The sequence below is a fragment of the Silene latifolia genome, chromosome Y, assembly GCF_048544455.1.
Source record: "Silene latifolia isolate original U9 population chromosome Y, ASM4854445v1, whole genome shotgun sequence".
Taxonomy (NCBI): Eukaryota; Viridiplantae; Streptophyta; class Magnoliopsida; order Caryophyllales; family Caryophyllaceae; genus Silene; species Silene latifolia.
Window position 1 is genome coordinate 23,725,104 of NC_133538.1, and position 27,474 is coordinate 23,752,577.

The 27,474-nt window shown below is 39.1% G+C and overlaps 1 long non-coding RNA gene across 1 annotated transcript; it reads left to right on the forward strand.

Annotated features, from left to right (window-relative positions):
- The first annotated feature begins 21,304 nt into the window (after window positions 1-21,304).
- On the forward strand, window positions 21,305-25,174 carry LOC141626890 (uncharacterized). Its single transcript, XR_012536459.1, has 3 exons — window positions 21,305-21,906; window positions 24,543-24,668; window positions 24,857-25,174. It is a non-coding gene; the product is annotated as an uncharacterized LOC141626890 (long non-coding RNA).
- The last annotated feature ends 2,300 nt before the right edge of the window (window positions 25,175-27,474 follow it).

Genomic DNA, 27,474 nt, shown 5'->3' on the forward strand with positions numbered 1-27,474 from the left:
TAAAATAGCTAAACATAATATAATTATCGTCTGTAACTAAGTGATGCTAGACTCTAGGTGTGGTCCATGCCTCACGCCCAATTGTTCTAGCCCAGCTAATTAGATACCTGTTATTTAAATCTGCTACCCATTTAACCGGAAATATTAAATGGTTCACCACAGGATGCCATTAATTAAAGCAGACATCATTTTATTTAGACACAACACAAACACACAAGCACCCGTCAACCAATGGTTGAGTAGAATAACTAAGAACAGTAAATGACAAGAATGATATGATAATGCATGTTATGATATGATATGCAAAGGCACCTGAGCTCATAACCCGAAACACCTGTTCATCCCGCCAATCCCTGGCCCGGGGTATCCATCTGTGGACATGGGCCACGTCTCGGTCTGCGTATTTGGGCCACAAGCAGGTCCGCGGTCGCGGGCCACCTGCACGCCAAGCCAAACTGTGGACATGCAATGGTCTTTTGAAAGCCACGCTCGGCGGCGTAAAAATGCTTTCGACCGGATCGCTTTAGATCGGTCGGTTTCTTCTCGGTAAAGGTCTCGAAACGATGCAGAGATGTTCGGAGTCGCCACCAAGCATTTGTGGTATGCTTGGAACCCGTTCGAATCCACTTTATACCTAGGTCAACCAAGGCAAAAAGCGGTGTTTGACATAAGTACTAAAGATAAGGACTCGTCCCCCTTTTAGCATTCTATGCCTAAAATGACTCTCGTACGCCCTGAATAAGGCCATCCACTATCCAAAGGTTCTTAGTAAGGGGTGAGGGTACGTATTGGGAAGCCCTTTAATCGGACACCCAATCCCGCCCGCGTTAGCGGCCTCTATTGATCGACCGTGGTTGTTTAAGTGCAAAAGTTGATAAAACGGTGTAAATGTGTGAATGCACATCCAAAAGTTTTAACCTAAAATGTGAAAGCTTTCTATGTCGGTTGATTTAATCCAAGTATCAAGTATAAGATGTCGAGTTGGATTTAGATTGATTTGCATGTGAAAACGGAAATTAAACATCCATTTACCAAATTTGGATTATGATGCTTAACACGATCCATTTATTTGAAAAAGGTTGTTAAATGACAAAGTGTAAAAATGTAAGTTTGTCAATCTGATCCGTCATGTATTGGAATTAACCGTAATCGGGATCGTCCTAGACAAGTGATAAAAATGAGGCAGAACGACGCCAGGCAGCCCCATTGGGGCGCGAGCCTATTGGCGATGGAAGGGGCTCTACCCTGGTTTTGAAATGTGAAGACAGGCGGTCCCTTGGGGCGCGAGCCATGAGCCGACCCAAGGGGGCGTCTCCTGGTTTTTGAACAGGTTGTTTAAAATCGTATTTATGATGAAAGATTTGCAAATATGATTTCCATGACTCGGAATAATTACTATTATGTTAGTAATATTCATTGTCGGATTTGCATGTTTGAAAAGCATAATAAAATGGTAAATGAAAATGTTTAATTTGAACTAAATATGTTAAGTTCAATTATTTGTAATTAGTCAAGTTTGTCATCGTACTCGGATTAAACCGACATGGAATAAAGAATCAAGGATGATTATGAATTATAACTAATATGTTTACAAATGTAAACAAATGAGAAAAATGGTAAATAAAAGAAAAGGGTGTTAAAATACCCATTAAAATGTAATTACCCAATAATATCATCGAGTCACGGAATAAACCGTCATGGTATAAAGAACCAAGGATGAATTTTGTAATGGTCAAAATATGTTTATCATAAAAACGAATTAAAACATTTAAAATGGTAAAAACCGTAAAAGGAAAGAAGTAAGAATAAAAGAAAGTGTTGAAGACCCACAAGAGGCGCGAGCTCCCTTGCATAGCAAAGAGCTTCTGTCTCAGGTCAAAACTCAGTTTTGGCTCGTCTAACCTATATTTGAACCGTGTTATGCATTGTTCATGTTCATAAAGTTATGAAAACAGTAAAACATGAAATAAATGAGATATTTACACCCTCAAACTTACGTGTATTGATGTTTGCGAAATAGACGACTTTAGAGGCGGTTTTCTCGTTGTGACTAATCACGATCAAATAAATTTAAAAAGAGTGCCTTAAAAAAGGATCTTGTTTTCAAAATGAGTTGAAAGCATGTTAATTAAAACATGTTGATTAATGTTGAGTTGGTCGAATGGGCCGGTCGAATGCACGGCGACGGTACCAAACAATATGTGTAAGGCTTGTGTTTACGATCGGTAGGTCGTAAACACGTGTCGATTTTGTGACTTAGGAAGTCGAGTATAGAAGTTTAAGGGAGATGTGAGGGGGCGGACGCTCGCGAGAAGATTGTGTTGTGTGATGGTGGGTATTTATAGAGAAATGTGGGATGGTAGGTTGGTTGTGTTTGCTTAGAGACTAAGCAGACACCTGCTTTAGGCGCGGGGTACCCTGTGACTCAATGGGGTGTACTGTCCCTTTCACAAATTTGGATTTTGCATTTGTTCTAACCAATGCTTTGTTGGTTGTGATTTGTGGTCTTTGAGGTTTGCTCAGCCATGTAAGCTTCCTCTTACGTGATATTTGGGGTAGGTATTTTGTGTCTTTGACTCGGGTTTGACCCGTGTGAGTCGGAATTTGAATTTCGAGTCGATTTTTGGCTCGGTGTCGTTTAGACTCTAAATAGGGTCATTTTAATGGAAATGACATGATGAAAACATTCATGGCATTATTTTTGACATTCGAGATTTGGGTTGACTCAGGTTGACTCGAGTTGCGGGTTTCTGAGTCGGTTTTGGGTCCGAAGACGGTTTTAACTCTAAATAGTGTTATTTTAATGCAAATGAAGTTAGAAAACTTTTCGAAATCATATTTCATATTCGAGTAGTGCATTAAACCATCTCATATATAGCCAATCCAAGCACGCATATCAAAAACACGTTATAGTCCGATCATCATCGGGTGGTTTTTGGAAGGTGCAGATACTGGGTATCTACAGAGCCCCCACTTTGACTGAGGCTTGGACAGGGCAAAAGTCAAAGCATGATCTCCAGGTCAATCGAAGATTACAACCTGAAGACCATTGCGATGTCGAGGCGACTCAAAAAGGTTTGAGCCAAGGACCTGCCGTCGGGAAGGGCGACGTCGAGGCGACTCGAGGATTCGAGTCAAGGACCTGCCGTCGGGAACATTTTAGAGTCTGTCGACTTCCGATTCGGGTCGTTTAAAGTCCATTAGACTACGTATAAAGGCTCGCCAGCCATAAGAAGGAATCATACCTGAGGCATCTTCGGGATACATCCTTCAATCATTTGCTCGCAAAGGCTCGCCAGCCGGTGATGAAGGTGGTGCGTTTTGAGGCTCGCCAGCCATAGGAAGGAGTCATACCTGTGGCATCATCGGGATATGTCCTTGAGTCGTATCTCATGTGCGTGCAAAGGCTCGCCAGCTGTGATAAGGAGTCGTACCCGAGGCATCTTCAAGATACGTCCTTGAGTTGTGCATTGTTTGCGGACAAAGGCTCGCCAGCTTGTGAAAAGGAGTCGTACCCGAGGCATCTTCGGGATATGTCCTTGAGTTGTACCTTGTTTGCGGACAAAGGATCGCCAGCTTGTGAAAAGGAGTCGTACCCGAGGCATCTTCGGGATACGTCCTTGAGTTGTATTTTGTTTGCGGACAAATGCTCGCCGGCCATGGTGGTCGAAAGATCGACTATGGGAAATAGCACGTGTGACATCCATTTGAAAATCGGCACTCGTTGGGGAGTTAGAAACTTCTCAGGACTCGCCGGGAATATGAGTTGCTGCTCGCTGGGAGGTAGCGTATGCCATGTAATCGACAGGGTTAAAGCCCTTGGACTTGATGGGTCACCGTTTGTTGGGAATAACCCATTACTCAGTTGGAGTGAGTTTTTCTTTTCAAGATAATCTGTATGGTTAGTGGCCACACAAATTTACAGTCGCATAGACAAGCACGTTGAATGCAAGCATATAAGCACATAAGCACATAAGCATGTAAGCATGTGAGCATTTAGCATATAAGCAACTATCATGTAAGAATATAAGCATATGATCACAAAAGCATGTAAGCAATTAAGACGTAATATCTCGCGTGAGAGGAGATATGAGTTTTGAATGTTGTGAAGCTTAAAGGCGAGTCTTGTTACTCGTAGATCTGTGATTTGATAGACTGGAGACACGTGATCGTTGGGACACTGACTCACACAGACGTATACTGACTGACTGACAAATGGACAGTCGTGAACGTGGTACAGACTTAGTATCGACACGACACGGGGATGACTCTGAGAGACCTTGCACATGTAAGTGCAACTCCTAGCCAAGAAAGGGTGACAGCGCGTATCAAATCCCTGAGGTAGAAGGTCCGCTCGGCTGGGGAACATGAATTGATTATCTTCTCCAGATATCTTTGCCACCGTTTGCTTGTTTGAGATCCTTCTCTGAGGCATGATGATTCGGAGAGCAGAACCAAGACCTTGTCATCGTCTGAACCGAGCACTAGGCTATGGGCGGTTTATTTTAGACTTTAGTTGAGATTCAAAAGATGTTTGAGGATAAACGACGGGCGACATCTCGAAAGAGAAGCCCCAAGAGTGAGAAGGTGGGAATTTGACAAAACAAGGGATGGGCGATGTTTTAAGGAAGAAGCCCCCAGTAAAAAGGTATAAGATTAATTTTTGCAGCTGGGTGGGCTACTTTTGAGGATTGATGTTGATGGTTGAGATTGAAAGAGATATGTGGTTGTATCCTTGGTGGGGGACTGCCTACGTATTCGCGTGTTTGCGAAATCAAACCAGATCGTAGTTCTGAACTGCGTGTGCAATGGATTGCAAATTAAAGGTTTGAAAATTGAATGTGTGTGGGGGTGTGGTTGTGTCCTCGTAATAGGACTGCCTACGTATTCGCGTGTTTGCGAAATCAAACCAGATCGTAGTTCTGACTGTGTGTGCCTAAGCGAGTTGTTAGGACCTTAATGTGATTTTGAGGTGGATGGTTGTGTCCTTGAGGGACTGCCTACGTATTGACGTGATGTGAAATCAAACCAGATCGTAGTTCTGAATGTGTTTGTGTGCCTAAGTGAGATTTTAGGACATTTAAGTGTGTGGGTCACGACGGCAAAATCCGTTTGGTGACTCGAAAAATTGATTTGAGATAATTCCTCCTTGATCATGAATTGAAGAGGTGTAATTTTTGAAAATGTTCCTTATCATGTGAGCACACTAAAGAGTGGAACCTAAGGGTAGATTGGGTATGTCCCGTTTCTCGGTAGCAAAGCATTCGAGGACTCCGTATCTGGGTCAGGGTGAAAATGGCTTCGACATTATGGAATGTGGAGCTTGATAATAATGGTTTTTTTGACAGATAAAAATCTGGAGTTGAGCGTCACGATGCCGTTTGGTGACTCGAAGGTTGATTGGAGATAAATACCTCTTGATCATGAATCGAAGAGGTGTAATTTGTGAAAATGTTCCTTATCATTTGAGCACACTAAAAAGTGAACTCTAAGGGTAGATTAGGTATGTCTCGTTCTCGATAGCAAAGCATTCGAGGAATCCGTGGGGATTGTGGTGAAAAATGGCTTCAACATTAGGGAATGTGGAGCTTGGTAATAATGGGTTTGCTTAACAGATAAAAATGTGGAGCAAGAATTTTGTGGTGTTTAGGCCGATGGGTAACGGCTTGTAGTGTGGTGCGGAATAGGGTCTCCGGCTTGATGTGGCCTAAGCACGAAATGGTTGGTAAATAATATGGGATCAGATTCCCATGTCTGGACCTTAAAGGTTAAGGTGTGATATTACGAGTTTGAGGGGAATCCTCAAAAGCCTAGATAGGTCTCCCTGTAACAGTCTCTAGAAGGACTTAGGGGTGAAGGAGTGTTGGTTGAGGTTTTAATGTTTGGTTTTTTGGACTTATGGGTCCGGGGTTTTGTGTGTTGGAATTCGTTGGTCCTAGGCTTTGGACTTGTTGGTCTTGGACTTGGTATTTTGGACTCATGGGTCCTAGGCTTTGGACTTGTTAGTCCTAGACTTTTGATTTTGGCCTTCTTGGGAAAAGGGTTTCAATCTTGTTTTGTTTTGATTTTGGCTTGAGTCTTAGCCTTGACGTTGGGTGAGTAGCCTTTGGCTTTGGTTTTTTTGCTTTGAGCGAATTGATTTCGGCTTTGGTTCTTGCTTTGGCCTTGAACTTTGGCTTTGGGCGAATGGATATTGTCTTGGGCCTATGATTTTGGCCTTTCGCTTTGACTTTGGGTGAATGGATATTGGCTTGGGTCTTTGATTTTGGCCTTTCGCTTTGGCTTCGGCTGAATGGATATTTGCTTGGGCCTTTGATTTTGGCCTTTCGCTTTGGCTTTGGGTGAATGGTTATTGGCTTGGACCTTGATTTTGGCCTTTCGCTTTGGCTTTGGGTGAATGGCTATTAGCTTGGGCCTTTGATTTTGGCCTTTCGCTCTGGCTTTGGGTGAATGGCTATTAGCTTGGGCCTTTGATTTTGGCCTTTCGCTTTGGCTTTGAGGGAATGGCTATTGGCTTGGGCCTTTGATTTTGGCCTTTCGCTTTGGCTTTGAGAGAATGGCTATTGGCTTGGGCCTTTGATTTTGGCCTTTCGCTTTGGTTTTGGTTTGGAGATTGGCCGAATGGCTTTCGACCTTTTGGTTTTGGTTTTTGATTTAGTTTTGGCTTGGATGCATTGGTTCTTTGCCGTCCTTCGTTCGAGGCAGGTAAAGGTGCGGATGGGGATGTACCCGTTGGTGAGAGGTTGAAATTTAATGATGGGATGTTCTTGTGGGGAATGGGCTTGTCTTCCGTCATTGATCATGAACAGGGAGATGTTCTGGTTTGTAATCTGGATTCATCATAGGATCCCGTTGATAGAAGCTCGTTCTAAATTGGGTGCTAATGAAAGGTTTCTATTTCCAGACATGGAATAGGTAAAGAGAATGGACACGGAGTTTCGGGTCCTTTGCTTACTTGGTACGGAACCTCACTCGAGTGTACTCACGTTGAATTGGAACATGTTGTTTGTTTTAAATCAACTCTCAAATCAATTCTCCTTGTCAACGGGAAATGGTAAAGAGGAGAATATATGATAGCTGGAAATTGTTCTTTTATTTAGATAAATAAAATGTTAGCACAAACTCGATGAATACATGTGAATTATGGGGACAACCCCCAGTTTATCACTTAGGAATAAAAGGACAGACACTAGGATAGATATGAGAAAGCCTAAGACTCGGTCTCGGACTCAGAATCAATCGTAGATACGAACTCCTAATCATCATGTTTCCTCTTCGAAGGTCTCCTTTGCAGCATCTAGTGGCTTGAATGTCTGGTCTTGAGCATTGACCCACTCGAGCACTTCACTCTCGTTGTTTGGGACGCCGGAAGGATAAGATCCTAGAAGGTTGTCCCGTTTTGAGGAGTAAGACATCCATGGGGAACACTCTTTTCCATTAAATGATTTAGGGTTGATAAAGACAACCTGCCACGATCGAGCATGTTTTGGATGATGTGTTTGAGCTTCCAGCACATCTCTATGTTGTGCCCATTACCCCTATGGAATAAGCAATATTGGGAACCGTCCCAAAACCGGCCTCTTTTCTTGGGTGTAAGATCTGGAGTGGGGCCAATCGGTTGGATTAGTCCTTCAGAGACAAGCACTCTAAAAGCAATGGCATAAGGCACGCCCAAGTCTGAAAATTGTCTTTGTGGGTTTGTGGCTCTTTCTGGCGAAGGCTCCACATATTTTACTTCGGTAATGCGGAAGGTTTTATTTTCGGGAGGGGTCGCAGATGTTGAGCCCCCTCTAATGATCTCATCGATGCAAGAAAATTTTGTTGATAGGTCCTCGACGCTCTTGATGTTACAACCCTTCAAACGGGATGCATAATTTGGCTGAAGGCAGTCAATGACATGTTTAACTAAAGCCTCATCTCCTTGCTGATAGGATGGCGTTGAGCCTACCTTTTTCCTTTTTACCAAATGATGGGCAGAATACTCATCTTCTCGATCACCCAAATCGATGAACTTCCTATTAGGCCGCCCAGGTTCTTTATCTGGACTGGTTAAGAGTAAGGTGGAAAACCTGCCATCCTCAATTCCATCTTGTATGGCGTGCTTGAGCTCGTAGCACATTTCAGTTTTATGCCCCTTGCCTCTGTGATATCGACAATATGCGTAGCCATTCCAAAATTGGGTCATGTTTTCTGGTTCTGGATCCGGAGTAGGACCAATAGGTTGTAGTAATCCTTCTGAAGAAAGTATCCACAGAGCGGTGCCATATGTTATTCCCAGATCCGTGAGTACCCTTTGATGTTTTCCCCTGATTCCAACATTGGTGTTTTTTGGGATGTTTTTGTGAGTTTTGTTTTTGTCAATCCTAGGCGGAAGTAGGATTCGGTTGTTGTCAATGGGAAGTTTTGGGGACGTTTCTTGATATTTTGAAGGGTATTTTGGCGAGGCAATTTCATGTTCTTTGTTGGTGGGTTCATGGATGTGGGAACCATCGGATGACTCCTTATTTTCAGCATTTGTTTGTTGGGGAAATGGGTGTTGGTCTTCTCCTTGGTATTCAGGTTCGTTTTCGGCATTACCAATCTTTTTCCCCAAATTAGCTACCTGAGTGTTCAAATCATCGATAGCCACTCGCAGCTTTGAGAATATGTTGTTGATGGAGACGGAGATCATGGGTACATCACTTTGTAGTCCATCTTCATTAATTGCACGAATTTTCTCATCGTCGGGAGGGATGGGATGAGAGCAATCCAAGGAAAGTTCCTCACTGTGCCCCATTAGGTTTTCTGGAGGGTTGTTTTTGTTGTTGGCAAATAGTCGGCTTTCAAGGAGCTTAACCCTTTGCTCGATATCAGAAGAGGGAAAATTCCCGGTTATCATGTTGTCCTCAACTTGGGAGAGACGAGTGCTCAAGTTTTCCACGGTAGCTAGGAGTCGAAGGACCATGTTGTTGGTTTCAGCATAAGTCATGGCGGATGCAGATTGATCGGCTTCTAGAGTTTCTGGTTGACGATCGATGGCACCCAAGGGATTCCTATTTGACATAACAATGGGCGTTATAACTCGTCTTGGCAAGGGATTGCACAAACAAAGGCAAGTACGACACATATGTATGAAAGACAAATAGGTCGTGAAGACGCGACGGTGTGACTAAGTTATGAGTTCATTAAAGATCGTGAATGATCTCTTGTGTTTGAACTCTTGGTGCATGACTGTGAACTTATACTCGAGTGTCGACTTTAGCATAGTGATGCCTAGACAGACGACTTTTGACTCAGTTTGGATGTGCGTTACTGGCATGACGCCGTTGGACAAGACACGTAAACAAACTTGACTTTTGACCCGTAATTTAGGGGAAAGATGGGTTTAATACCCGAGAGGTTTTTACTCTGCTAACGCCATTGACGATGTCGTTTACAATTAGGCGACATGACCTAGACCAGAAGGTAGGTACTAATTTCAGCAGAGACTCAACGTTATCTAGACGAATTGACTTGAAATCGGCTGGACTCTAATCGACTCGAGGGCTGAATCAGAAAGGTGGACTGAAGTTTTCCAAAATAGAGATTTTCAAAAGATTCATTTGTCGTTTTATGGACGCCTTCCGAAGAGTAGGGATCTTTAGAAGGTCGGCCAGTTGAAGAGTTGTCTTAAGTTTATTTTCAAAAGACGGTTTGAGTTGAAATTGCGGCGGCTCTGAAAACAATGTCTTGTTTCAGAAGATGATTTTTGAAATTCCGAATCACGGATTAGAAAATCGAGAATCGAATAATTTGGACTCGTCATCACGATGGCCATGAAAACGGTTAAGTTTGTTTTCAAAGGATTTAAAAATGGGTTGAAAATTTGAAAACGATTAAGTTTGTTTTCAAACGATGAGTTCGAATTCGAAATTTGAAAACTGTTAAATTTGTTTCAAAAGATTGAAGATTGAAAACGGTTAAATTTGTTTTCAAAGAATTGATTTTTATTTGAAATTTGAAAACGGTTCGATTTGTTTTCAAATGGTTTGAAATTGGATTTGAAATCTGAAAACGGTCAAATTTGTTTTCAAAGATTTGATTTCGAATTGAAATTTGAAAACGGTTAAATTGGTTTTCAAAGATTTGAAATTTGAAAACGGTTAGATTTGTTTTCAAAGGTTTGATTTGAAATTTGAAAACGGTTAAATTTGTTTTCAAAGAATTGATTTTGAATTGAAATTTGAAAACGGTTAAATTTCTTTTCAAAGATTTGATTTTGAATTTGAAATCTGAAAACGGTTAGGTTTGTTTTCAAAAATTTGATTTTGAATTTGAAATCTGAAAACGGTTAGATTTGTTTTCAAACATTTGAAATTGGATTTGAAATTTGAAAACGGTTAAATTTGTTTTCAAAGATTTGATTTTGAATTGCAATTTGAAAACGGTTAAATTTGTTTTCAAATATTTGAAATTTGATTGAAACCTGAAAACGGTTAAATTTGTTTTCAAATGATTTGATTTTTGATTGGAGTTTGAAAGCTGTTAAATTGGCTTTCAAATGATTTGATTTTGAATGGAATTTGAAAACGGTTAAATTTGTTTTCAAATGATTTGAAATTGGAAATTGTGAGGATTGAATTCGTCATTACGACGGGTTAGAAAACCATTTTAGCCCTGAAAGACGGTATGCAAATCGAAAATTGTGATAATTGAAATCGTCATTACGACGGCTTAGTAAAGCCAAATTTGATTTCGAAGACGAGATTTGAAATTTGGAAAGTTGCACGGGTTAGAATCGGCATTACGACGGTTTGAAAAACGTTTCTGTTTAAAAAAAAAATGATTTTGAATTTTGAAAATTCGAGGGTAGAATTCGTCATTACGATGGCGTAAAAGGACGCTTTGAGAATGCAACGGTCGGCGATAGACCGAGGTTTGAAATGGCCATTATGACGACGTAAGAGGGTATTTTGAAATGGTTTGTGAAGACCAAGATTTGAAATCGTCATTACAACGACATAAAAGGTGGATTTGAAATGGTTATAAAAACCGGGTTTTGAAATGGCCATTATAACGGCGTAAAAAGGTGCTTTGAAATGGTTATAAAAACTGGGTTTTGAAATGGCCATTATAACGGCATAAAAAGGTGCTTAGAAACGATTGTAAAAACTGGGTTTGAAAATCGTCATTACGACGGCCTAGAAAGGTGTGTTGAAATGGTTGTAGAAAACCTGATTTGAAAATCGTCATTACGACGGCCTAGAAAGGCGTGTTGAAATGGTTATAAAAACCGGATTTGAAAATCGTCATTATGACGGCCTAGGAAGGCGTGTTGAAATGGTTATAAAAAACCGGGTTTCAAAATCGTCATTACGACGGCCTAAAAAGGCGTGCAACGGTCGGCAAAAGACCGAGGTTTTAAACGGCCATTATAACGGCGCAAAAAGGTGATTTTGAAAGTTTTAAAATGACACGGAAGGACTTATGATCAAGTAGCACATAAGCACTCGCAGTTCATTATATTATGCATTATGGTGACACGGGTTTTGGCTAAAAAGGGTGGGTTACACACCAAGCAATCAAACCCCGATTTGCGAGAGAGATACCAATCCAAACAAAATGTGTAAGGAGGGTGCCCTAGCCTCGTGCTCGAAAGTGACGAAACAGAAATGTGTAACGTTAACGGTATGCTTGACTCAATCGGGATTCAAAACGCGGGGATGAGTAAACTCACGCCGACGGGACAAGCCAATTGGTCGAAAAGGGTTAGGTTGTGGGCCCGGACAAGGAACCCGACCGTGACCGTAATATCAATTAATGCATTCCAACCAAGACCTCGTTCGAGTCTCACCATCTAGGGATCACAAAGACGTAAGTGTCCTAGTTTTCCCCAGCAGAGTCGCCAATCTATGGACATGGGCCACGTCTCGGTCTGCAGATTTGGGCCGCTAGCCGGTCCGCGGTCGCGGGCCACCTGCACGCCAAGCCAAACTGTGGACACGCAGCGGTCTTTTGAAAGCCACGCTCGGCGGCGTAAAAATGCTTTCGACCGGATCGCTTTAGATCGGTCGGTTTCGTCTCGGTAAAGGTCTCGAAACGATGCAGAGATGTTCGGAGTCGCCACCAAGCATTTATGGGATGCTTGGAACTCGTTCGAATCCACTTTATACCTAGGTCAACCAAGGCAAAAAGCGGAGTTTGACATAGGTACTAAAGATAAGGACTCGTCCCCCTTTAAGCATTCTATGCCTAAAATGACTCTCGTACGCCCTGAAAAAGGCCATCCACTATCCAAAGGTTCTGAGTAAGGGGTTAGGGTACGTATTGGGAAGCCCTTTAATCGGACACCCAATCCCGCCCGTGTTAGCGGCCTCTATTGATCGATCGTGGTTGTTTAAGTGCAAAAGTTGATAAAACGGTGTAAATGTGTGAATGCACATCAAAAATTCTTAACCTAAATGTGAAAGCTTTCTATGTTAGTTGGTTTAATCCAAGTATCAAGTATAAGATGTCGAGTTAGATTTAGATTGATTTGCATGTGAAAACGGAAATTGAACATCCATTTACCAAATTTGGATTATGATGCTTAACACGATCCATTTATTTGAAAAAGGATGTTAAATGACAAAGTGTAAAAACGTAAGTTTGTCAATCTGATCCGTCATGTATTCGGATTAACCGTAATCGGGATCGTCCTAGACAAGTGATAAAAATGAGGCAAAACGGCGCCAGGCAGCCCCATTGTTGCGCGAGCCTATTGGCGATGGAAGGGGCTCTGCCCTGGTTTTGAAATGTGAAGACCGGCGGTCCCTTGGGGCGCAAGCCATGAGCCGACCCAAAGGGGCGTCTCCTGGTTTTTGAAAAGGTTGTTTAAAACCGTATTTATGATGAAATATTTGCAAATATGATTTCCATGACTCGGAATAATTACTATTATGTTAGTAATATTCGTTGTCGGAGTTGCATGTTTGGAAAGCATAATAAAATGGTAAAGGAAAATGTTTAATTTGAACTAATTATGTTAAGTTCAATTATTTGTAATTAGTCAAGTTTGTCATCGTACTCGGATTAAACCGACATGGTATAAAGAACCAAGGATGATTATGAATTATGACTAATATGTTTACAAATGTAAACAAATGAGAAAAATGGTAAATAAAAGAAAAGGGTGTTAAAATACCCATTAAAATGTAATTAACCAATAATATCATCGAGTAACGGAATAAACCGTCATGGTATAAAGAACCAAGGATGATTTTTGTAATGGTCAAAATATGTTTAACATAAAAATGAATTAAAACATTTAAAATGGTAAAAACCGTAAAAGGAAAGAAGTAAGAATAAAAGAAAGTGTTGAAGACCCATAAGAGGCGCGAGCTCCCTTGCATAACAAGGAGCTTCTGTCTCAGGTCAAAACTCAGTTTTGGCTCGTCTAACCTATATTTGAACCGTGTTATTCATTGTTCATGTTTATAAAGTTATGAAAACAGTAAAGACATGGAATAAATGAGATATTTACACCCTCAAACTTACGTGTATTGATGTATGCGAAGTAGACGACTTTATAGACGGTTTTCTCGTTGTGACTAATCACGATCAAAGAAGTTTAAAAAGAGTGCCTTAAAAAAGGATTTTGTTTTGAAAATGAGTTGAAAGCATGTTAATTAAAACATGTTGATTAATGTTGAGTTGGTCGAATGGGCCGGTCGAATGCACGGCGACGGTACCAAACAATATGTGTAAGGCTTGTGTTTACGATCGGTAGGTTGTAAACACGTGTCGATTTTGTGACTTACGAAGTCTAGTATAGAAGTTTAAGGGAGATGTGAGGGGACGGACGCTCGCGTGAAGATTGTGTTGTGTGATGGTGGGTATTTATAGAGAAATGTGGGATGGTAGGTCGGTTGTGTTTGCTTAGAGACTAAGCGGACACCTGCTTTATGCGCGGGGTACCCTGTGACTCAATGGGGTGTACTGTCCCTTTCACAAATTTGGATTTTGCATTTGTTCTAACCAATGCTTTGTTGGTTGTGATTTGTGGTCTTTGAGGTTTTCTTAGCCATGTAAGCTTTCTCTTAGGTGATATTTGGGGTAGGTATTTTGTGTCTTTGACTCGGGTTTGACCCGTGTGAATCGGGATTTGAATTTCGAGTCGATTTTTGGCTCGGTGTCGGTTTAGACTCTAAATAGGGTCATTTTAATGGAAATGACATGATGAAAACATTCATGGCATTATTTTTGACATACGAGATTTGGGTTGACTCAGGTTGACTCGAGTTGCAGGTTTCTGAGTCGGTTTTGGGTCCGAAGACGGTTTTAACTCTAAATAGTGTTATTTTAATACAAATGAAGTTAGAAAACTTTTCGAAATCATTTTTCATATTCGAGTAGTGCATTAAACCGTCTCATATATAGCCAATCCACGCACGCATATCAAAAACACGTTATAGACCGATCATCATCGGGTGGTTTTTGGAAGGTGCGGATATTGGGTATCTACACCATCATCCCAACACAAGGTTAAAGTATCCATCATCCCAGTATAAAACTGGGGTATCTATCATCCCAATACAAAACTGAGGTATCCAATGCAAATGCCATGCCAATATAAAAATTATCTCTGACACGAGGTTGTGGTATCCAATGCAAATGAAATTCCAATGAATAATAAATAACAATAACCAATCATTTCAGACGTGAAGCTGAGGTATCCAACAACAATAATAATCTGTATCCAAGAATCCATCCAATTCACATTACTTTTATAATTTTCACAAACCATTAATAATTACATGAGTTGAGTAGTTATCCTACCTTTTCAGCAATTACTCCAATTAGCAATCCAAGCAAATTAATTAAAGGTATTCTTCAACCAAAACTGTCACCTAAGAAAAGCAATAACTATAATCACTAACTTAATCATTCACTATATATAATTTATTAATTATAATTTACGCGAGATACTAAACTAAAACTCATCTCAAACCATTAAACCAGCACCCATAACCCTTGGCCAATACACGGTTTGCCGATGTTCAACACCACCCCCACACACCCTTGATACATGGCCTAGTCACGACCATCACCACCCTTCTTCACCACTTACTCAACCACCCACAGCCACGGCTTCAGCCAACCTAACCACCACCATTAACAGGTCCACACATGGTCCCACGCTCATGCCCTAACTCCCATCCTTACACACCAACCACAACAACAACACATAGAGCACAACCAAAACCCAACCACCACACGCCACCAGCAGCCACGACCGTGTCTCCTCTTACCTACAATGGGTCCAATGGCAGCGCCCCCTTCCCCTGGTCAAAGTTGAATCGAGCACATGGTGGTTAAATCCCCTTTAAGGTCACGGTTCCAACGTAAACCAACAATAACCAAAGACCCCCTTTGAAATCCGGCAACCACCACGTAAGACACCCTTTTACCACTCACGACCACCCTTTGTGGTTGACTCACCGCCATGGTCTAACCCCAATCCAGGTCCGGTCGTAAGTTAGGCGACACAAGGGTTTAAACCGTGTTCAATCACACGCCAAAACCCGACAACCACCTTAAAACCAAGCCCTAGGCCGGTCAACGTCAGTCAATGACTGGTGCGGGTAAGTCACAGTGGTCCACGACAGAGACATGATCATGGTCAGATTATAAGTTGGTCTTATACACGGTTTATTGAAGAAAATACGAGTTGAGTTATATTATGAGACGGTCTTATGAAAACTTACCTTGAGACGATAATTTAAGACAAGTTCTTCCATTTTTCTCCCTTCTAGATCTCCCCCTCTCTCTATTATTGTGTTTATGAATTATGAGTGAATAAGGGTCATTATAAGGCTTGTGTCTTCTATTTATAGTAGTAAGGTAAGTCATATAGAAAGGTATTAGGAAACTATAATATATACTATTAACCTATCAATTATATTATACACTATTATTATTATAGTATTAATTAAATAATTAATTATTCTATACTACATACTCGGTTTACATGAGCCCAATTCACTATTCCGACTCATTCATCCTTTTATTATTTATTCCGTCTCATAGCATATCCCATAATTAATAAATATCTCTTATAAAATACTCAAACATAATTCATAAAACGTATTTTAAAAGCACATTTTAATATTTCCACCATCTGACTAACCACTATCCAAACCTTAAATTACGTGGTATTACAACTCTAGCACAGCCCGAATGAAAATCTATACTAAGACACTGAACTGGTTTTCCATAAGAAGTATATTGATATTGGCATCTCACACTTTGTTGTTTATGAACTTTGATTTGGTTTTCAACTGTTCAATACTTAATTATGTTTTTAAACATATTATGATTTGTTAATGGTTTCATTTCTCAAGTATTTGATTATTTTATCATTTACTTGTTTTAACTCGATGAAATGTGTCTGGGAGAACGCCTGAGTTACTCCCCATTGATTATGGTTGTTATGTGTATAACATGACAGGTGTTACATTTTGCCGGGGTTCGAGTCAGAGCTCGCGAGCATTAGATACTACTCTTTTGTTTTTCATTTAATTTTGGATATTGTTGTTCAACTATTTCGAAGTTTTAATTTTTAGCCCTTTTTAACAAAAGTGGAAATTGTATTGACTTACTTTTTCGTGAATGTTTCGACTGGATTTTATTTATAATAATCTGAGTTTGATATTTAGTTTTGTCAGTGTGTTATTTAATCTCATTCAACAATATTTCCGCCATTGTTTTACGCTAGATTTTATAGAGGATTATAGTTAGTATCAGAGCATCACTACTTTCGACGCTCACACTTTGATCTTTAGGTAAAAAGACTAACAAATGATTGGACAAGTTAAAATCGTTTAGTGAGAGATGGGTAGAAACCATAAGGACTTTTTTTCTAGCCTATGTGGTCATGTAACTCAGTGACTAGCATTGATTTTGTGTTTTATTTCCTTTACCAAAGTTTAAAGGAAGAGGTCGTGGACGTGCTGCTGCTCCCACGGAACCGTTTCAAAGAAGTGCTCGATTTAAGAAGTTGCGTACTACTCCCCATCATGAAGAGAAGAGAGGACTGTTCTATTATGTGTGCCGCAACCCGATCCATCCAGGCGAGGCTTGTAGAGGAGTTCCTATCATCTGCTTATATTGCAAAGAGCCTAGCCACAAACCCTATCAATGCCCAAAAAAGAGAATAGTTGCTGCTCCAACTACTAAGACAAATGTGACAGCTGCTACAAAGACTGGCGCCCCTCTAGGGAAAGATTATCATGGATCTGTCATTACCTATTATCGTTGCAGAGAAGCTATCTACAAGTCATTCCTGTGCCCTAAGAGGAACCCTATGGTGACTGCTGTTGCAAGTTCTTTTACTGCTTCCCGACGTGTTTCCTACTTAGGCATGCCTGAGGCTGAGGCTGGCCCAGACATGATCTCTGTTATTTACCTGGTCCCTGATCGCTATTTTTGCTCCTCAACTCTTTTCCGCTTTAGCTGCTTTCCATTTCTTTCATATAAGTTTTCGTCACCTATTTTGGCGAATGAATCTGCTTGTGAGACTTCATCCCTTCCTATCTATTCTCTTGAGATTCACTGGTTAGACTGACCCTTCCTTGGTGAGTTTTGATAGAACTTATGTGCATTTGTGGTTTAGTCGAGCCTTGTTACTTATGGTTTGAGGATATTAAGTTTTATCTTTAATGCTTAATCGTGTAAGAGCTTTTACTCCTTAAGGATGAACTTGAATAGTGACTAGTGGTTAACGGATTTGGGATTTTGGCTTAAATGTTGGCTTTGGAATTTAGGTAGCTTGCATAACTAGAAGTGATTGAGTCTTTTATTGTAACCATGTATCATTATTGGTTGACCTAGATTAATCGCAGTTTCTATTCTTATGGATGATGAAAGGTTGTAACCTTTGAACTTTTGGTTGTGTGAGGTATCATTACTTGAGTTGATTAATGTTAACCTTGTGTACAAGGGGTGTCCTTACACAATCGTAGTTTTGATTGATTGTGATGATCTGAGGAATGTATGATTTTGAAGTAGGGAAATGTGTATACCATCGTATCTTAATATCTTAACCCTAGTAAAAGAGATGCTTGAGGGATATTTAGTGCGAATTGCCTTAAAAGGTAGTTTTTTGGCTGGGAACTATTAGATCTATAAGATTGTGGCTCAGTTGAGTTTATAACCTCCTAGTTGTTGCAATGTTATGATTCAGAATTTAATTGACTTTTAAGAGACCTTGATTGAATAAGGTTGTCAGATGGTGGATTTTTGTTTGGTGTTTCATAACATGAGGAGTCTTATGGATTTAGTAATAACCTTGTTGCTTTGGTTGCGATCTTAGAAGAGTAGAATATTTGAGTGTAGTATGTCTTATTTTGATTATTCTGGGTTTAGAATTTTTCTCGAGTGTAATCTTGATGAGTTTTAAGTGCCTTACCAGTTGATTGGATTAGTCGTGTTTTGATTACTTGTGGAATTTCGGTTTGTAACATTGGATGTTGAACTACTGTGAGATCCCTGAAAAAATCTCCTTTTTTGAAAATAGTAAATAGGTGGAGTCGCCAGTAGGTTTTATAAAAAAAACATACAAAAACAATTTTAACGGAAAAAGCCCCTTTTGATCCCTGGTATGGGGACTGATCCGTCATTCCGGCCTGAACCAAAGATTGCAGATTCGGGGACAAAGGTACGATCAGGGAAGGTGTTAGGCACCCGGATCGCCCATCAAACTGACGGCCTCTACTATTTATTTGTAATATTATATATTTGACGATTTTAATAAAAGAAAAGGTTAATTATACAATTTTATACAAGACAAGATGAAACAACCTATAAACAAAAACGAATTAAATAGGTTAGTTTATATACAATTATACAAATTATAAGATAAATAGGGAAAATATATAAAAAGACAAAATATAAGAATTAAATAAAAAGAAAGAGTAAAGAAAAAACGTATTTGAATTTGGTAACCTCAGGCCTATGTGGATGTTGACTATTAATGAATTTCGACTTTGTCGTAAATTAACGGCTCTTATGCGCTTATATAAAATTGGGACAATTTATGTGAATGGTTTGATTTGAAACTGAGATTATATATTTGAGACGGATGATCTGGGAATATACAATTCTGGTCTTGTAGGGAGCTTTCGGTATGATTTTTGGAAGTCTCGTATTATTGTGTGTAAATCTCGTCTTTTTTCTTTTGTATGGGTACAGCCGTGTATTTATATGGTCGGATTGACTTGTGTCCTACGGTATATATGAATTGGTGTTCTGATCAACTTTCTAACTATTCTGATAATTATTCCTCCAATATGATAAACTAGTTGGCAACTTTAATCTTATTTTCTGACAAATTTTATCCTTGGCATGACGCTTTATGGGATAGTATGCATCTTATTTTGACTAGGATTAGTGCACTACACTAGCTTTCCTTATTATTTCCTCGGACAACTAATCAACCAAATTTTTGGTGTTGACAAATTGGATTTAACCGAACAATTGTGAGTTGTGCACTAAATAATTATAACTCCATCGTATTTTATTGGTTTCGGGCCAATAATAAGTCACTTGACTAATTAACACTCTTGAGTTTTATCAAATGGCTATAACACGAAATGGGTTTAAATGAGAATATAAGGATTTTCCGTGGGTTTGGGTCATTTTCAGTAATTTTTCGGAAAATAAGCGTAAAGAGCCGTAAATTATTAACATGGTCAATTTTCATTTAATCATTTAGGCTTAGCCTCATCATCGGGTACCCTTAAGGCTAGGTAGACAACTTTGAGGTGTCTACAGAAGCCCCCACTTTGACCGAGTCTGAATAAGACGAAGGTCAAAGTAGTCCGGTCGGGACAGATAAAGGATAAGAAACGTACCTGGGCCTCTTATATACCTGTCTGGAGTAGCTGGAATCTGGGACTGGCTTAGTAAAACTTTGTTTTACTAACTTGGAATGAAGCTGGAACTGGTGCAACGAAACTTTGTTTCGTTGGTGAAACTGGCATAGTGAAACTTTGTTTCACTGTCCGAACTGTATAGCCAAACTTTGTTCAAATTTGTGAGGCGGCATGACAAAACTTTGTTTTGTCAATCTGGAATGGAGCTGGTAAAACTTTGTTTCACCAATCTGGAAACTGGTATGGCAAAAACTTTGTTTCGCCGGTCTGGAATCTGGAAAAACAAAACTTTGTTTTGCTGTCTGGAATTTGGAGTAGCCAAACTTTGTTTAGCTAATCTGGAATCTGGTATAGCTAAACTTTGTTTAGCTGGTCTGGAAACTGGTTAAGCAAAACTTTGTTTTACTTAAGCTTGAACCTGCAAAATTTGATTTCACAAGCTCGAATGCGTGTCAGGGCCCGCCGACCGAGAAATTCAAAATATTATTTTGAAAAAGGATTAGAATGTAAAATTTGATTTTACAAACTAGGATCTGCAAAATTTTATTTCGCAAAAAGGTAAGTTCAGAAAATTTTATTTTAAGAACTCGGATGCATGTCAGGGCCTGCCGACCAAGGAATTTCAAAGTTTTATTTTGAAAAGAGGAATAGAATGTAAAATTTTATTTTACAAACTTAGATGCGTGTCAGGGCCCGCCGACCGATAAATTTGAAAATTGCAAAATTTTATTTCTCAAAAAGGGCAAGTTTAGATAATTCTATTTTAAGAACTCGAAATGCATGTCAGGGCCTGCCGACCAATTAATTCCAAATTTTATTTTGAAAAAAGATGGATAAGATCGTAAAATTTTATTTTAGAAACTTAGATGCGTGTCAGGGCCCGCCGACCGATAAGTTTGAAAATTGCAAAATTTTATTTCGCAAAAAGGGCAAGTTTAGAAAATTTTATTTTAAGAACTCGAAATGCATGTCAGGGCCTGCCGACCAATTAATTCAAAATTTTATCAAGTTCAAAAATTTTTATTTTAAGAACTCAAATGCACGTCAGGGCCTGCCGACCAAAAGATTTGAAAATTGCAAAATTTTATTTCGCAAAAAAGATAAGTTCAGAAAATTTTATTTTAAGAACTTAAAATGCATGTCAGGGCCTGCCGACCAATTGAAAAATTGCAAAATTTTATTTCGCAAAAAGACAAGTTCAGGAAATTTTATTTTAAGAACTCAAATTTTATTTTCAAATATTGTTTTGAAAAAACGAGACATGAAATCGTAAAATTTTGTTTTACGAAATATGCTGAAAAAATTACAAAAGTTTTATTCGCGAAATAGAGTGGTGTAAAATTTTATTTTACAAGAGCGGGTTTAAAACTGAGTAAGTTAGACATACTTAAAAGACGGGTTGAAAATTGAGGTGGACCATTTGACGTGTCATTTGAGTGCTCAACAAAGTTTAGAAAAGAGGATTTTTCCCTTCATTGACCAAGTCTGTTGGCTTTCTTTAGCTTTTCCTTTGTGCACAGAGAATTGAAAACACAATCAATCGTCACTTTCAATCTGAATTGATTTTCTATTTCCTCCATAACTACTCAACGAAGCTTCAATCAATTGTACTCTCCGATACGGAATGCAATCAATCGTTATTCCAGCTACTGATTGGGGCAAGATGGCCGATTATGGAGCACCATCGAAGTAAGTGCTTCCTTTTTTTTTCCTTTTTTTTGTGGACTATCCTGATATGGGTCGAGATCAGCAAGGAGTGCGCCTTGGCCGTCATTCCAGCTACCGATGGGGAACAAGATGATTGGCATCAGAGCACCATCAAACCCTTTGGCTGTGACACCTGATATGGGTTGCGATCAACAGAAGGTATACTGTCACGGCTATCGCTAGATCGGCGAATTAGCGACTGTCTGATAGCAATCCGTCAAACTCGTTGGCTCCTGATATGGGATGTGATCAGCGGCTTTGTGCCCCCATAGCTGTCGTTTGAGCCCCCGATTGGCGACCGGGTGACTGATGATGAAGCACAGTCGAAGTAAGTGCTTCTTTTTCTTTTCTGATTGATTTTGAAATTATGCCTCTTTTTTTAATACTGGTCTCGTAAATCAAGTTGTATGCTTGATTGCTTGACAATACAATTATTCCGTAATTCAATTGTGATGATAATGATGCTGCTGATGTATAATGCAAATGAATAATGACGCTAATGATGCAAAAAAGACAACACTAGCTAATTTACGATGCATTTTTTCTAAAATAGACCATAGAAACCTGCTACATCTTATTACTAGTACTGTTAATTTTTTTTCAAAACGTGCAACTGAGCATAATCTGGGAAAGGGACGGAGTACTCTAGTCCTAGCTGCTTAGGTGTTGTGCCTATTGAGTTACAATATTATTTGTCACGGCTGTCTTCTAAATTGTTAACACATGCATAATGACTTTTCCCTTAGGCCCTTCGTTTTGGCTGAAATTCTTCTATTTAGATTCCCTGTGACACAATCCTCCAGAGGCTGCTTGTTGTGGTAGCCCCTGTTCAGGTCTTTCTTCTGTTTATTTTTTTTTCGACCTGGTGTGGGTCGTGATTGTCCCCATGTTACATCAGTGTCTTTCACACACGTGCTACTGTTTTTTTTTTCTCTTTTTTTTTTTTGTTTCCGACCTAGTGTGGGTCGTGATTGTGCCATTTTTTTTTCTTATTTTTTTTTTGCCTTGGATTTTGAGATTTGTAAAATGAGTTTTGCCCTCTTTACAATAACAAGCTCGGCTAATTACCCAAAACTAATACTATAGAAATAAAATACTTTTATGACTGTATAAGTGTAGTGTACATCCACCGAATTCTTAGATGCTAAACGAGGGTGATAAATGGAATGGAGTAGAGGGTCTATGGTGTTAGAAGACACTGGAGATCTGTGTGCCTCTCTCACTCACCTAAATGAATGAAATGATCGTCCCAAGAGGTAAGGAGACAAAGTAACTATGGATTGACTCGTCTGAGAGATGAAAAAGTGACTACCCTGCAATTTGATTGCAAATTTGACTGGAATTTTTTTTCCTGGAACTTATTTTTTCGTCTTTTTTTTTTTTTGTCTTTTTGACTTGAACTTTATTTTTGTCTTTTGAATTTTTCCACTTTTTGACTGGAACTTTTTTGTCTTTTGAATTTTTGTGATTTTTGATACAGAGAAAAAAAAAAGAAATTGCAACTTTGGCTGGATTTCTTTTTGTTTTATGAATTTTTGAGACTTTTGACGTTGGAGTTGATTGTGAATTTGACTGGAATTTTTGTTTACTTGTGAATTTTTTGAGTCTTTTGAGACGGTAGTTGTATCTATTTGAGATCATAATTTTTCTCTTTGAATATTCGAGAGTCTTAAAACTGGATATGGATATATTTGAGCTTGCATAGGTACTTAGACTCACATCTTAAGTTCATTTTAAGGGACTAGTGGTCACCTATAAAATAGCACGGAGTGCGCGCTCCCTTGTCTTATTTGATATTTTTGGACACGAGTGTACTGAGAATCTGGTTTAAATATTTTTGAGCTAGTTTTCTAGCACCAGTGATAGTGGATGATAAGATTTGGATATTGATCGGTTATATGAGATTTGTGCTCATCTGGTAGTCACATGGAATATGGTAAATTGACGAATCTGATAGATAGAGAGTTGTGCTCATTTGGTAGTCATGGAAATTTGACGAACCAGGTAGAAAGATGGAGTCTCCAAACCTAGAGGTCACCTAGAGACACGGCGATCAAGGAATTATCACACCACAGAGATGGAAAAGATGGTCAAATGCACGCCCTCGTTTAGGCTGATTCTAAGAGGTCGATTAATCCACACTAAAAAGATACGCCCTAAAGTATTTCAAGTCTATTCTACTAGTTAAGGGTAAAAAGTAGAACAAGTGACTAATAAAAATAACATGTGCTCATTTTTTTGGACGCAAAAAGGACTTGGATGGTCCTATCTTAATTAGACACTTATGTAAACTAGTGTTTTTTTTAGGTAATGTCACGAACACTCGTATGAGTTCATATGACTATAAGAGTGAATTTTCTTATTCTATTGACATTTGTTCTTACTCTTAGTTTTTTTTATAAATATGTCACGGAGAAAGGACTTGGATGATCCTAATTTAAGCCAATTTTGATGGAAACTACATGTGAGTCGGTATTGTCTAGTCTTCTTGTACCCTTCTTTTGTTTCCAAGCTAGAGTGGCTATTAAAATTAGGGGCTCTTTTACTCCTCCTTATCCCAGATCATGACTTAGCTTTTAGAAAATGATTTTATTTCCTTTATAGGAGACAGGACTAATATAGAGTAATATATTGAATGCTCATGAAAATCTTATTTGTCTAATGCTGAACGAGGTCTGACTGCAAGTAATGAGCAAAGCTTTTATTATTACCGTGTCATTGTTGTACCGAACTATTATATGCAAAATGCTGAGTGCGTGTCCACTGGCCTAGATCTCAGACATAAGATAATGCATGCTCTACATGAGACTTCGCCTAAGAATGAAACTTACTATGTTGAATGCATATGTCTAACTACCTAGGATGCAGATTCTATCTAATGGACTATACATGCTAGTATTATTTTTTACACGTAACTGACTACAGACTGAACTATGATTTTTTTTTCTCTCTTTTTTTTTTCAGAGTATAGGACCGACGAGACGGATTGACAAACTGACGAACCGTGAAATTGACGGACTGACGCGCTGACGTACTGAACAGGCTAAATGCAAACAGGTCTTAATGGATTTTAGTGCTATGTGAGGCCTGGTAAGGACCTATTTTTTTTACAGGCTCAGTTGTTATGCTACGCTATTATTATACTGTTCAGAATTATGTATGTGAGTCTCACTGCCTAGGATGCATGTTTACTTATCTAATGATTAATTAAATGGACTGAATGCTTGATCCACATAGGACTTATGTAACTATTGATTAGCTTTTTTTTTTATGTGCAGGGCTGACTCAGGACTGACTCATCGACTGACGACTGACACAAGATGTGATTTGTGTAGATGTAAGTATTGCATGCCGCACTGATGAATCGAATGGTAATATGCAAGCAAATGCAGAACAAGTATGACGATAGCCTATGGATGACACTGCGTTAAAGTACAGACCTGATACAGGTGTTAGCTGTTAAAAACGAAATGCACACGCTGGACTCTAGTGTGTATTATTTATTTTTTTTATTCGTTATGGCTATGTGGGATGCAAACTATATTCAGATGCCAGATGAAATCTAATGCCATATACAGGTAAATGTTGGACTTTCATATATACCCTACTGTTCTACACGAGCAAATAGAGGTGCATAATCATCAAAATTTAACCAAGCTCTATTCACAACATAAACAATCAACGTAGGGTGCTGGCAATGCATGCTTCTAATGTCATTTTTTTTTTGTCGTTTTTTTTTCATCTACTGTTAATTAGTGGCCATGACACAATGCTTACAAACAAAACATACATAAAACATGACCTAGACAACGGATCTACGAGGTCTATGGTTAGGTTTGTGGGTAGGAAATTGGGAACTCACAACATTAAAATACCCGAGGGTATCTCTCGCTTTTGTGCTCCCCCAGTCATATGGACCAGACGAGTTGCCAAAACGCGACGTCATGAGGTGGAAAATATGTGTAAGGCCTAGTCGGTCGAATGGACCTTCTATGTATACAACATACTTTACCGAGGGTGGATAGGGTAGCTTAAATGGCGTAATATTGACTGGCGGAGAGCCTACGCCTTTTTTGTCTCAGAATAATATACAAAAAAAAAAACGAGAAACAATTAGAAATAAGCACGGGATGGGAAAAAATAATGATAAGCAAGAGTCCATACAAACTAATTATTCAGTATAACTTCGTGACTTCTTGTTCTGACCATTATGTTACTTCCAATACTCAAATAAGCATCAATAAGCATGCAATCAGTATTTTCTTATAATCAACATGCGTTAGTTGTGCCCGAAAGGCGAAAACGACGTCAAATATATATTATTACAATTAAATTTCAAGTCTTACCCTCTTAATAAATCCCCAGCAGAGTCGCCACTGTGAAATCCCTGAAAAAAATCTCCTTTTTCGAAAATAGTAAATAGGTGGAGTCGCCAGTAGGTTTTATAAAAAAACATACAAAAACAATTTTAACGGAAAAAGCCCCTTTTGATCCCTGGTATGGGGACTGATCCGTCACTCCGGCCTGACCAAAGATTGCAGATTCGGGGGTAAAGGTACGATCAGGGAAGGTGTTAGGCACCGATCCGGATCGCCCATCAAACTGACGGCCTCTACTATTTATTTGTAATATTATATATTTGACGATTTTAATAAAAGAAAAGGTTAATTATACAATTTTATACAAGACAAGATGAAACAACCTATAAACAAAGATGAATTAAATAGGTTAGTTTATATACAATTATACAAATTATACGATAAATAGGGAAAATAAATAAAAAGACAAAATAAAAAAATTAAATAAAAAGAAAGAGTAAAGAAAAAACTTATTTAAATCTGGTAACCTCAGGCCTTTGTCGTAAATTAACGGCTCTTATGCGCTTATATGAAATTGGGACAATTTATGTGAATGGTTTGATTTGAAACTGAGATTATATATTTGAGACGGATGACCTGGGAATATAGAATTTTTGGTCTTGTAGGGAGCTTTCGGTATGATTTTTGTAAGTCTCGTATTATTGTGTGTAAATCTCGTCTTTTTTCTTTTGTATGGGTACAGCCGTGTATTTATATGGTCTGATTGACTTGTGTCGTACGGTATATATGAATTGGTGTTCTGATCAACTTTCTAACTATTCTGATAATTATTCCTCCAATATGATAAACTAGTTGGCAACTTTAATCTTATTTTCTGACAAATTTTATCCTTGGCATCACGCTTTATGGGATAGTATGCATCTTATTTTTTTTTTTTTGACAATAATAAACTGCATATATTAAAACTGAAAGGTATACATTATCAGCCTGTAGCCAAACTAACTGACCAGTGAACATACATACGAAGGAAACTACGAATTGTGCTCAAAGATTGGCGCAATTCGATTGGTACTGGCGTTGTGGAGGTCAGAACTGAAGATAATTTTTTTGACGTAACTCGAAATGAAACATAAGGTTGCGAAGCTGAGTGGGCTCTATACGTGGTGAGGAGTAGGCCTTTTGTTGAAGCTGCAAAAGCCGTGGTAGCCCTCACATTTTGAACAACGGGATCGCTTGACAGCGTATCTGAAGAAGGGACAGTGTAATAATCCCTAAAAAGCGACCTGCAAACCGGAATAAAGTAAGTAAACACAGAAGATGACTGAGCACAGTTCATGGTCGGTATAGAAACCTTGGTAGCCACTTTAGAAAAGGAAGGCCAAAACATTGGCATCTGTGAATGGGATGCAATCAGGTAGTCAGACAGATGTAAAATCTGAACAGGATTGACACTACAATTGTGAAATACTACCGAGTTGCGAACCATCCATATAGCCTTGATAATACAAAGAAAACGAAGGAGGCACTGATCTGCAGTTGCAGTAACCCTGTGAAAGTATCTAATAAAATCAGCAAGC